A 12,596-nucleotide genomic window follows, 5' to 3' on the forward strand; every position below is an offset into this window, starting at 1 on the left:
CTTTTTTAAAAAAAAATTGTTGAATATTAATAGAAGCAGAAAAAAAATAGATCTACAAAAAGGGTGGTGATGCTGCAAAAGAGGCATGTTTCGACCATGACCTTGTTTTGTTTTGTTACTTTTTACATGCTTTTGACGAGATACATTTTTTGCAGAATTTTGCAGAAGCACACTCCCCATGTTGAAATGGATACCTCTCCCCATTTAAAAGTATAAATGATGTTATACAATAAGATGCACTCTGCGTTTGCCCGCAGGTGTTGGTATCTTATCAAAAACTACCTCTAGGCTCTGTAACTTCAGACATTCTTACAGAACAAATGTGACAGAATTTACTTTTACAGTTGTTTAGCATTTCAGACTGTGGATACCCCTCTTAGCTCACACAATTTACCAACAGCTTGACAGACAATGTTTTCTTGAGGGGAAAAATGTAATTACTCTTTGCTTCTTTTTTTTTCCCGTTAAGAGATATAAGATCATCCCACTACTCTGTAAACACTGCATATTTTAGAATTTGTTTTTCAAATGTACAGTACTGTGCACAAGTTTTAGGCAGGTGTGAAAAAATGCTATACAGTAAGAATGCATTCAAAAATAGATGTTAATAGATTATATTTATCAATTAACAAAATGCAAAGTGAGTGAACAGAAGAAAAATCTACATCAAATCCATATTTGGTGTGACCACCCTTTGCGTTCAAAACAGCATCAATTCTTCTAGGTACACTTGCACAAAGTCAGGGATTTTGTAGGCATATAGTCAGGTGTATGATTAAACAATTATACCAGACAGGTGCTAATGATCATCATTTCAATATGTAGGTTGAAACAAAATAATTAACTGAAAGAGAAACAGCTGTGTAGGAGGAATAAAACTGGGGGAGGAACAGCCAAACTCAGCTAACAAGGTGACAGTTTACTGTGAAAAGTCATACACCATGGCAAAACTGAGCAACAAGACACAAGGTAGCTGTACTGCATCAGCAAGGTCTCTCCCAGGCAGACAGGGTTTTCCAGTCGGAAGATGTCCAGCAGTGCCATCAGAAAACAGTGGGACCCTGGTACACCCATCTACTGTCTGGAGAAGTCTGGTCAGAAGTGGCCTTCATGGAAGACTTGTGGCCAAAAAGTCATACCTCCGACATGGCAACAAGGCCAAGTGACCCAACTATGCACAAAAACACTGGGACTGGGGTGCAGAAAAATGGCAGCAGGTGCTCTGGGCTGATGAGTCAGAATGTGAAATATCTGGCTGTAGCAGAAGGCAGTTTGTTCGCTGAAGGGCTGGAAAGCGGTACACGAATGAGTGTCTGCAGGCAACAGTGAAGCATGGTGGAGGTTCCTTGCACGTTTGGGGCTGCATTTCTGCAAATGGAGTTGGGGATTTGGTCAGAATGAATGGTCTCCTCAATGCTGAGAAGTACAGGCAGATATCCATCATGTAATACCATCAGGGAGGCATCTGATTGGCCCCAAATTTATTCTGCAGCATGACAATGACCCCAATCACACAGCGAAAGTCATTTAAGAACTATCTTCAGTGTAAAGAAAACAAGGAGTCCTGGATGTGATGGTATGGCCCCCACAGAGCCCTGATCTCAACATCAAGTCTGTCCCTGACTTTATGCAAGTGTACCTAGAAGAATTGATACTGTTTTGTAGGCAAAGGGTGGTCACACCAAATATGGATTTGATGTAGATTTTTCTTCTGTTCACTCACTTTGCATTTAGTTAATTGATAAATATAATCTATTAACATGTCTATTTTTGAAAGCATTCTTACTTTAGAGCTTTTTTTCACACCTACCTAAAACTTTTGCACAGTACTGTATGTGCTTGGATTTTACAACAATCTCTACTGTAAGTTTGATATGGGAAAAAAAAACTTAAATATTCAATGTGTGTGTGTATATTTGTCTATCTTTTTATATTGGTGTATTAAAAAATTATCCAACCTTCATGGCATATATTATTATATTTAATGTTAAGACAGCATAGAGGTGTAGAAGCACACTTGTGCAATAGACAATAAAAGCGATCTGTCATGCATTTCAAAACAGCGTTAGGCAAGGCAGCCCCAGCTTTATTTAACATGAAGGTTTCTTGTTTCAAAAAAATATTTCCACCCTCAGAAAGGTGTCTTAATTCAAGGCGCTCCTATAAAAGAGCCTTGTCTTGATGTTTGAATATATTGGTCATGCTTTGTGTGAGCACGGGTCTGTGAGAAACCGTTCCTTCGTTTTCTTTGAACGGAGAGAGAGACAAAAAAAAATGTCTTGATTACGGAGAACGCCTTAGAGTGCACATTTCATGAAAAGCTTGCAACAGCGGGAGGCTGGATCACCAACTGGAAATCATCGTTTTTGGGGGACTGCCAGTGTGTTTTTTCTAAACTGTACATTAAACTGACAGCTTTGTGTTAAATATTTGCAGTACAGTAGCAGAAATCTTATTCAAACAAACCACAAGCCTAGCGTAATGCTTCTTTTGGAAGACACTGTCTCACCACCAAGACTCTTGACAGAAGGGTTTTAACTTCCAGATAAAGCCTGTTGACCAAAAGGAAGAGACATATCCATTGTCATAATATCCATCTGTCTCTGGCACCTTCAGGCATTCTACCTAGCTCTCAATGGCCCAGTCTGAGTTGTCTACAATGATACAAAGGCAACCAACTGTCCAAACCCTATATACTACATCATACGAACTTAGATGTTCCTGCAGTAAATACATTTATTTACTTTGAGCTACTAATCTAAGTTTTCCAAACCCTGCTGTACAGAAATGAAGTGTTTGTTTTAGAGATTCTGTTGTTTAGGGGTACATAATGTTTCAATTTGAAATGGACACTTTAGTGACAAAGGAAATGCATCTTAACCTCTACAGCAAGTCTCTCTCAGTTCTGACTCCAGACACATTTAAGCTCTATTCCTAAAAGCAGAACATAGACTTACAATAGCAGTCAACTGGAATCGCTTATGCTTTGTATTGTGCGGTGATGACACACTTACAGGAGTTTCGTGTAGTTGGAAAGTGGAGAAAAGCTGCAAGGAATGAAAGTTCACAGTATTGAAGTGAATATTGCCTGTGTACTCCATTTGTAGCTTGTTAAAAATACCTTATTTTGGTATGTCATGTATTTCCAGAGGATTTCATTAAAGAAAACACTTTAGCCTTCCCTCTCCTAAATAGTAAATGATATGGAGTGGTTCGATTTCGCATTTACATGTAGTTGTGATGTATTTTGTGGTCAGGTTTTTTTTTTTTTTTTTTTTCTCTCCCTTTTATTAATTTAGTGTTTTAGTTTGCACTATTAAGTCATTCCTTTAAATTACAGCTGATTCCTTTCCTTCCAAAATTAGATTTAAAATGAACATTGTTAGTGTAAGATTACATAACTTTAATTTTACTAGACCACAGAATGTGAATCTGTGTGTAATTTTAATGTCCTTGTGCATTGTTTTAGTTTTTTATTTGTATTCACCACATTTAAGACTTATGATTTACAAGTCTGCAAAAATATTGAATAATTTGAAGCATTATCAGTGTAGCTACTGCATTTCTAGAGTTGTATTTCCATGAAAAACAGTCCTGCTCCCCCCCGCATGACCCTTATAGGTGCTATTGAGAAAAGATGAAAGGAAGAATATTAATTCACACCTTCCCTCCCCTTAAACTCTGTACTGTAATGTTTGGTTAATCTTCTTCAGCCCTTTTGCTACTTTCTCTATTCAGACTTCTCCAGTCACTGACATTTTTAATCAGTTTAGTCACGGGGGATGCAGCTTCAGGCTTTCTGTTTGATTTCTTGCCAATGCTTCCTTAAAGATATTTGACGGACAAGCCGTACGGGGGAGGGCCCGAACGTTGATTTGACTGATTTTAACAACTGCTGCCTGACAGTGAGAGTTTTTGCTGTGAATTAAGTTTCGCACTGCTGTGGATCCAAAAGAAACAGCTCACACACATATATAAATAAGTGTATAAACGTTGTCAGCTAAACTAATAACTAGTAACAATTCTCTAACATAGCCCAGACTTTGCTGAAATATATACCTGCCATTCTCAAATAGGTGGCAGGCAGAGATGCACAATGACAAGATCAACTTACAGGCGTAACAATTACATTCGACAGCCTATGTGAGCCTCCTGTTATTGTGTAATGGTCTTCCTGTTGAGACCATTTTGACTGTATCATCAAAGGTTTAAAGCACTGAATACTGATATGATATCTAAATGTACACTCCCTTGGTTACTTATCTGTCTGTAAGGTGAGGAGCGTTCTTTGGTTTGTGTGGAAGCTACTGTGGGCACGGAGTGAATAGGAGGCATCTGCTTTGACATGGCTGAGTGTTTGTGAACTGGGCACGCCAAAAAAGAGAAGCTAGATGCCGTGTCAAAGGGGGTGGATTTACAAAACGTGTTCTTTAGAATAATGTGATTTGTCCTTCAGAAGCGATCGATACATATACATCATTGACCATCAGGTATACAGCTCACTCGTGGTACTTGAATGATTCAGACTATTCAGTTCTATTATATACTAGTCCATAGCTATTCCAGTGGGGGCTGAAGGCTGGTCTATGAAAAGAACAAAAATAAACAATAAAAATACAATTTGTGAAGATACCTATTTTTGTGCCTGCTATATTCTGAGCCGCCTCACCTAACATGTCAGAAAGTGTGTGGAGTGAATGTGTTGACTTAATATCTACTACTCTGCAATCACTGCTCCTTTATCACTGAACTCATTCATATCTGCTCCTGGTAGCTGTAATTGTATGTAATCTGTAATAATAATATTGTTAATCATAATCACAATACACCGGCTGCAAATATATCCAACCCTGATTGAATTAGTGCAGTTAGAACATAAAGGTCTGGTTTCACAGACCCCAATTAGCTCTAGTCATGGACTGCCCAATGATAGTTAGAGAAGTCTTAGAATCAAGGACTGTGAAACCAGCCAAAAGTAACTCCATCTGTAATTCCCATCTGCTAAATTCTTGCCAAAGTCAGGCCTAAAACTCACACTTGATTGGAAAGTTAGAAAATCAGTTGGTATCTGACTGAAGATGTTGCCAAACAGCACAACCTGTCCAGTCTTTTCCCTGGCATGGTGAGCAAAATCAATCCCACCTAATTTCACCTTCTACCTGCACAGAAACCAATCAGCACTCCCCGGGAGTCCCTGTATAAGAGCTGTGACTCTGTCAAGGCAGGGACCTATTCATATTTCTCACTGTACAGACCAGTCAACAGGGTGTTTTAGCCAGCTGAGCCCCTGGGTGGAAGTGCTATTAATTTAAACAACAATTTTAATGACAATCCCCACTTTTTGTTTTCTTCCTCAGAACAGATAAACAAGGCTCAGGTGGAAACAAAAAGAAGGCATGAGAATTTTCAACATGGTATTGATGCTGGGAGAGCTATGGCAATTAGGACTATCAAGGGACTGTCTATTGGAAATGGGAGATAAACTAATTCCTGTGGAAACAGCTGAATAATCTTTTATGAAGCTGAGATCAGTAAGTATAGGTGTCTGCAGAGCTGTACTGACTGCAGAGAATAACTGATAGCAGAGCACAAAAAAAAAAAAAAAAAAAAAATTGCTGTTAAACACAAAAAAGTGAACACACGACAAACTTACATTCACAAACCATCCCAGGAAACCTCCAGCAGAGCCCAAGGGAGAAGAATGAATACTTTCTCCAATAGGTGCGATTGATTTTATTTTCTTGTTGATGTTTTTTGTTGTTGATTTTTTTTTTGTTTGTTGATTTTTTTTTTTTCCTTCTCTCCACACACCATGATTTATCTCCCAAATTGATGAATGTTATCACCCTCCTTACAATATTGCCTTAAATTACTGCCTTGCAAAAACAGTGATATAACACTGACTGCAGATAAAGCTGAGATGTATCAAGCTCTTTAATTAAAAAAAAAAAGCGTGGAAGGCGATGAATCAGTCTGAGTGGAGATTGCACCTGGCTCGCCCTGCTGTGGCCCCCCATAGCTGATTAACCGCAGTGAAGCCGTCTGCTTCCCACTGTCCCTCTGCACCGTGGAAAGGCATTGCATTCTTATTGCATCAGTTCACAATAACAAGATTGGGAGATGTCAGTCTCAGACAGACTAATGGGTTTTGCACGCTGTCAGGGAGGATGTAAATGCTTTTCTCTTTGACATTATAAAGACTTGTTCCCGCTCAGCACTGTCGCTGCATTACCATGTTAACAGTCCCCTCTATTCACTCCTTGTCAAAGTTATTAGCACGTCTTGTATTTTTCCTGTTTTTGCCCGCATTTTCGGAATCGCCAGCCCCTGCAAATAATCCCAATTAACGGGGGAGCGGTGCAACCAGACAGAAGGAGAGGATAAGGCAGCTAATATTCCTCTCCTCTCTCCTGCTTCCTCTGCATAAAGGGCAAACAGATTAAGAAATATGTAAAATGCTGGAAAGATGCGCAGCTACCTAAAATGTACAACTGCTTAGTGAAGAATACAGACTGTATATACATCTCAAAATAGGTCGTAAAAGGTAGGGTGCTTTCAAAATAGACCATATTTTGTAATGATCACATCATTTTAGTGTCAAATTAAATGTTTTTTTCTGGTCAATTAGTTTTCCCTTCGAGGTGAAACATACTCATCTCAACACTTTACAGAGTGGCATATTAGTATATGTGTTTTAATAAGAAAAAGCTGTTATGGAGAGAAATGGTCAGTGCAAGAGGTGATAATTAGATTTGGGGGCACACAAACTGGACTCCCCGACACGTTGCTGTATTTGTGATAGCCTTTGTGATATCCTGAGTTTGGTCAATACATGCAATTACGTCTTTATATATTAATCATTTTCTTGGGATCACAGGTTAGTGAATTAATTACATACAGCAAAAGTATACCTGTCGTCAACTGGAGAAAAACAGTTTTGAAGTTTCATTTTATATATATATATATATATATATTATTATTTTTAAGAAACTTGTTGATTACTCAAACAGTATTCCATGCACTGTGTACTGTGTTTGGAAGAACAGGCACTGGTGAGCACTTTGAGGTACATTGGACTGATTATTTTTGCCCAGTATTGCACTGTGTATACATCACATTACTGTGTGGTACATAAATAAGAAAGAAACCTAGAATTAATATAGGTCATTGTGAATCTTGGCAGAAGTGTGATAAATGCATAAGAGATGTATTTTCTACATTTTAAAGCTGAAAAATATGTTAGAACTAATATGTCTGATGTTAATAATAATTGTAATAGTGTAATTGTAATTACATGCAAACATTGAAGATACAATATGGTAAGCTAGGAACCTACTATAATTTCCCTCAGTTTCAGAATCAGCAAAGCAGTAAATGCAGAAATAACTATAACATATCATTAATTTTCTTGTATTTTTGTTCAAGAGAATTCTAAGAATGTGAGAGGGGGCAGGGGGGAGCTTAGAAAGAATAATAATAAATAGCTCAGATGATCAGTGGGGTCTCAGGAGATAAAGACTTCAGGGCATGGATTAGAGTAGGTGTAGCCAAGGCCAAACAGAATACTTAATTTCCCTGTGTTGCATTGTGGAGTGGAAAAATGGCTCTATACTGGCACAGTTTCCCTGAGCTCCACTGGAAACCAGCAACACCAACTGCTGAGTTGTGAGCGTGCCCGGCCAGCTGTCAGCATCTGTATCCCACTAGAGGGACACAAGAATAAGAATCTGAAGATGCACTCTATTACAGATGGAAAACCATGTGATGGGAGGTCAAATGCCAAGAAAACATCTTCAGGTACATTTTCTTGTTGTGGAGGATAATAGGATATTTTTTCAAATCTTAGTAGGATTTCTGAAAGATCATCTTGTCCTATAAATCTGACTGGAGACATATGGGGCAACACTGCAACCCGATGAAAGAGACCCCATTTGCGCCGAATCAAAGGCGGTTAATGATAAGACTGATAAATCGCACGATTCCTGTTGAAAAGATGCTGTGCGTTCATTGTCACAAATAATTTGAACAGCAATTAAAAATTGGGTTTTAATCTTTAATTAATTGACAAATATATTATGCAAATGTAACCTCGTTTGCAGTAATTCCATGTCATTCACAGCAATTCCTCATGTTTATTTAATTGCATGGCATTAAAATAAAATTAAACCACAAATCCAACTGCACTAGAAGTGAGATCAGTGCTGCTGTTCTACTGGATTGCTGCTACACTCAGCATAACATCACTTGGTTTTTCCCTTTGGTTACATCTGTTTGTTAAGACCAGGTTCAAAATTCTTCAGAACTAGGGTTGACCCATTTTGTGGTTTAGAAGATCACATCCCAAAGGTTTTCAATCCCTCTTCCAGCTCTGTGGAGTCTTAATACTTTAATACAACAATGATTCGGTTCAGATCAATCAAACCTATTAATTCCATATGTGGTGGATTTGTCATTTCTTTAAATTAGTCAGGTAGACATTCAGTGACATTTCTACAGTGGCGTGTGACCTATAGAAGTTGTTAATGGCTCCCAGGGAATATGATGTTTGATATTAAAAGTAAAGTTCATGTAATCAACATCTTGAATGTTTTGAACAAGCATAGAGATTAAAATATATATATATATATATATATATATATATATATATACACACACACACACATATATATATATATATATATACACACATACATACATACACATTTTATTATTAAGTAGTATAAGTTATTAGTTATTATTAATTGAAATGAACTCCTGAAATGTGTATTGTCAGGGCCTTTAGATTTGATTCACGATCACATGGCACACCAAATTCTCAAGTATACTTTTGAGCAACTAAGGGAGCAACCTCACTGTAACAAGCTCACACACAATATATTACTGTTACACCATCCAACCTTAGCTCACCAGAAATCTCCACAAAGGGTAGGAGCCCAATTCAAAGCACAAATCCGTAACAGAAAAAGCTTCAGTGCCTGAGCAACACAGCCTGAACTCACTATGACAAAGGACTGACCCTCATGGGCTGGAATAACTTCATGATATCAGATCTAGTGGTCTGTAACCTGGCAAAAAAGGAGAGTCACGAGTTGCAAGTTTACAGAAACACTCATATGTACCGTTTGTGCTACTGTGATATTATGATTAAAGTGATGGATTTTGCAGTAAGTGATGGAAGGTGTGACCCAACTGTCAATCGCAGCCTCTCTGGATGATAAAGACAACATGCTGATGACTTATGTCCTCCAAGGCTTCTGGCAGTGTATTTCAATATACATTTAAATACTTATGTAAAATCTATTTCAATGACAAATTAGAACTGAACAACACCATGGAAACTGCAAGAGAATTTGGGGGACTCAATACATCACCACAAAATAATAATAAATACATAAATCTCTCAAATATAGAAAACTTATGACGAAAAGAAGTACAGTCAAGTCAGTCAAGAACCCTAATCAAAAGTTAATTACATGGAACTGTGCAAAACAGTGAGGAAACATATTACTGAAAATGTAAGAAAGTTCAGCAATAACTTAGAGACCGAAAAATAGGAAAAGATAAAGTCATTGCCCTGAAAAATCTAAACCAATCGAAAACAGATGCGATAATCAAGAGAGTGGAAAAAGTCTACAGAAACCTATACAGTCGTGATGACAGCAGTGAACAACAAGAAGAAGCGATGAACACAAGAGAAATACCAGATGTGATTCCCAAAGAAGTAGCTTATGCCATAAAAAGGATGAAAAAAGGAAAAGCACCTGGAGACGATGGAATCTCAGCGGAGTACTGCAAAACTTTTCATGAAGTGTCTCAGAATAAAACAAATTCCACATCACTGGAACAACACTACTGTCATCACTTTCACAAGAAAGGAGACAAAGTATTTACAAAAGTATTAACGTTGCCTTCCGGACACCCTGGACTTTGGTCAACCAAGAGACCAAGCAGGATTCAGAAGTGGATATAATATGATGGGTCATATTCAAGTTGTCTGAGAAAGCTTCCATTGTGCCTGAGCTTTATTGACGTCAAAAAAACATTTAATCCAATCTATACAAGTCATCAGTGTTTGAAGAAATCAAAACATTGCCCCACATAGATCTTAATATATCTTCAATAATCCACATCAATAATCAGATTCCACCAAAATACCAGTAAGATCAAGATCTGGAAAGGCTAACGTCAAGGAGACCCAATCTCTCCAACACTCAGAGCAACACTTACTGTTCAAGACTGCACTAGGAAGAAAAAGGAATCAAGAAGAATGGTCCCAAGCTGGACTAAAGAAGCTATATATTGGACTTGGAAGAGATTAAAATATACCTAGAAGATGATCACATAAAATAAGGGAAAATTAAATAAGACAATCTGCTGGTGTGATGCTGTACATCAAAACAAGTGGAAATATCTTGGGGAAGCATCTAGCAGTGGAGGCTTCTGCTGATGATGATATATTCATAGGTGTGTGTGTGTGTGTGTGTGTGTGTGTGTGTGTGTGTCATATACCCTGATATACATGTAATGTATACATTTAAATTATTTAGAAATATTGAATTAAGTAATAAAATATCTATCACTAATGTTGATGTGTCTACAGATTAATTAGTTATCTTGAAAATATGTTACTTGTGATAATTGTTACTTGTGCTAACAGCATAAGCCATAAACAAAACTGTTTCACAATATGCAGGAATTTATTTTGAGATATCTTAAAATTAATTAAATGCAGGGCCTTTTAAATAAATTGCAAACTTCCTTTTAATTTTAATAAGTTTCAAATAATATTTTCTGTACAAACACAAAGGTCTTTTATGATATTTAGATTTGGAATGAAAAGGGAAATTTTTTGGGAATTCATTTGGTTTCTTGAAAAGTAATTTCAGTGTGTTAATGTAAACAGGAAGTCATTTAGAGACACCATTAAGAGAACAGAATGTAATCTTTAACAGATAATTGATTTCTCAAAGTGTTGAACAAACAAATAAGTAACTCAATCTGTAATGTCTCTAAATGCACAAGTATCTGAACTAAAAAGGCAAAATAATACATTTTAAGATATCTTCAAATGTATTTGATATCTTACACAGATTTGAAAATATTGTAAATTATGTAACTATGTGTTACAATATTATGAATCTTCAAATACTTTCCAGATTGTTAAAAATGTATTTTTGTATTGATCATTTTAGAGTGACTGGTAAATGTCAGTTGGGTAAAAACTCAAAATACTTCAAGGTTTATGTGCATATTTGTATTTGAGTTTAAACAACCATCTGCCTTCCGTAGTCATCATCAGTAAGTAAATAATGTACACGGCTCTGCAATATTTAATACACACCCAGAGGTAATTTGCTGTGAATTATCACAGTTTTGCCTTTACCGAATGTAACGTGATGCAGTGTGTGTGTATGCGCTGTATCCACTGGTATATGTACAGTAAGTCTTTACACAGTAGTGTTTATGAATCTAAATTAATTTGTTTCTGCTTTGCTATATTTGCAGAAACAAACAATATTAGTCCCTCTACAGCTTGAACCCTTTAATAACTAATGAGAACCCTAATTGGAAGCAGAAACAATGTCCTTCAATCTCCTCACTGATGGAGTCTAGTCTTGCAGGTCGTTAATGAGCTTCTTCTTGGACTGTCGTGCCTGATCATTGCCCTGCAGACCATTTCAAACCGGCTGGCACATATTGGGAGAACTTGGAAAAATCACTTTCTCACTTGAAACATTGACAGCAATCAGATTTCGAGACCTTCATCCGCTTCAGGTCACACCCAATTGGCAAAACATCTCCCTCGGCCTGCAGTTATTGGTTTGTCTTGATATGTAATAATGATCGCTCCAGTCTATGGTTTGCGCACGGTTTATTGAACCTAGCATTGGAGTCACCTTAGTGAGCAGACTGATCACTGATCGCAGCGATCAATTCAAGCTGCAGTTAAAGAGGACCCGTTAAAACTCTTATTTTCTAAAATTAGGATGCCTCCAGAGGACTCCCAATAGTTTTGAACAAGGCTTTTTAATATAGCTGGGCTATGCTATGTTTGTGATAAAAAATATACTATTCTATTATAAAAACTAGTCTATTCTAATTGGTTAAATTAATTGCTCGACTTGCCTATGCTTTTTTGTAAGTTTGGTGTACCATAACTGCACATATTTGTGATTAAAAGAACAGAAAATATTGCATTTAAGAAGTAAATGTGTTTAAGGTCAGACTGGTCACTGTAAACTTTAAAAAATAAAAATAATAATTAAGCTAATAGAAAAAGTAGTTAGTTCAATTAAGTAACTTAGGGGTTTATCTTAACAACAGGAAGATCCCTGAGAGCAGAGTTTCTGCCTCAGCATTGCAATACTGTGTTCTTCTGTCCCCCCATCCCCCCAGAGTCCCCCCAGGTGCTCCAGCTTGGCTGATGTTCACTCCTTGCCAACAGAGTTAGGAATGCAATGAGATTGGGAGTGTGGATCTCTTTACAAACTGCATCACCTGCTTGTCATTAGCATTTGTAGATGTATATAAACAAACAAAAATAATCCATCAGTTAATTATATACAAGTATTTAGTCACTCCTAATGAAAGAGTCC

The sequence above is a fragment of the Amia ocellicauda genome, chromosome 18, assembly GCF_036373705.1.
Source record: "Amia ocellicauda isolate fAmiCal2 chromosome 18, fAmiCal2.hap1, whole genome shotgun sequence".
NCBI lineage: Eukaryota > Metazoa > Chordata > Actinopteri > Amiiformes > Amiidae > Amia > Amia ocellicauda.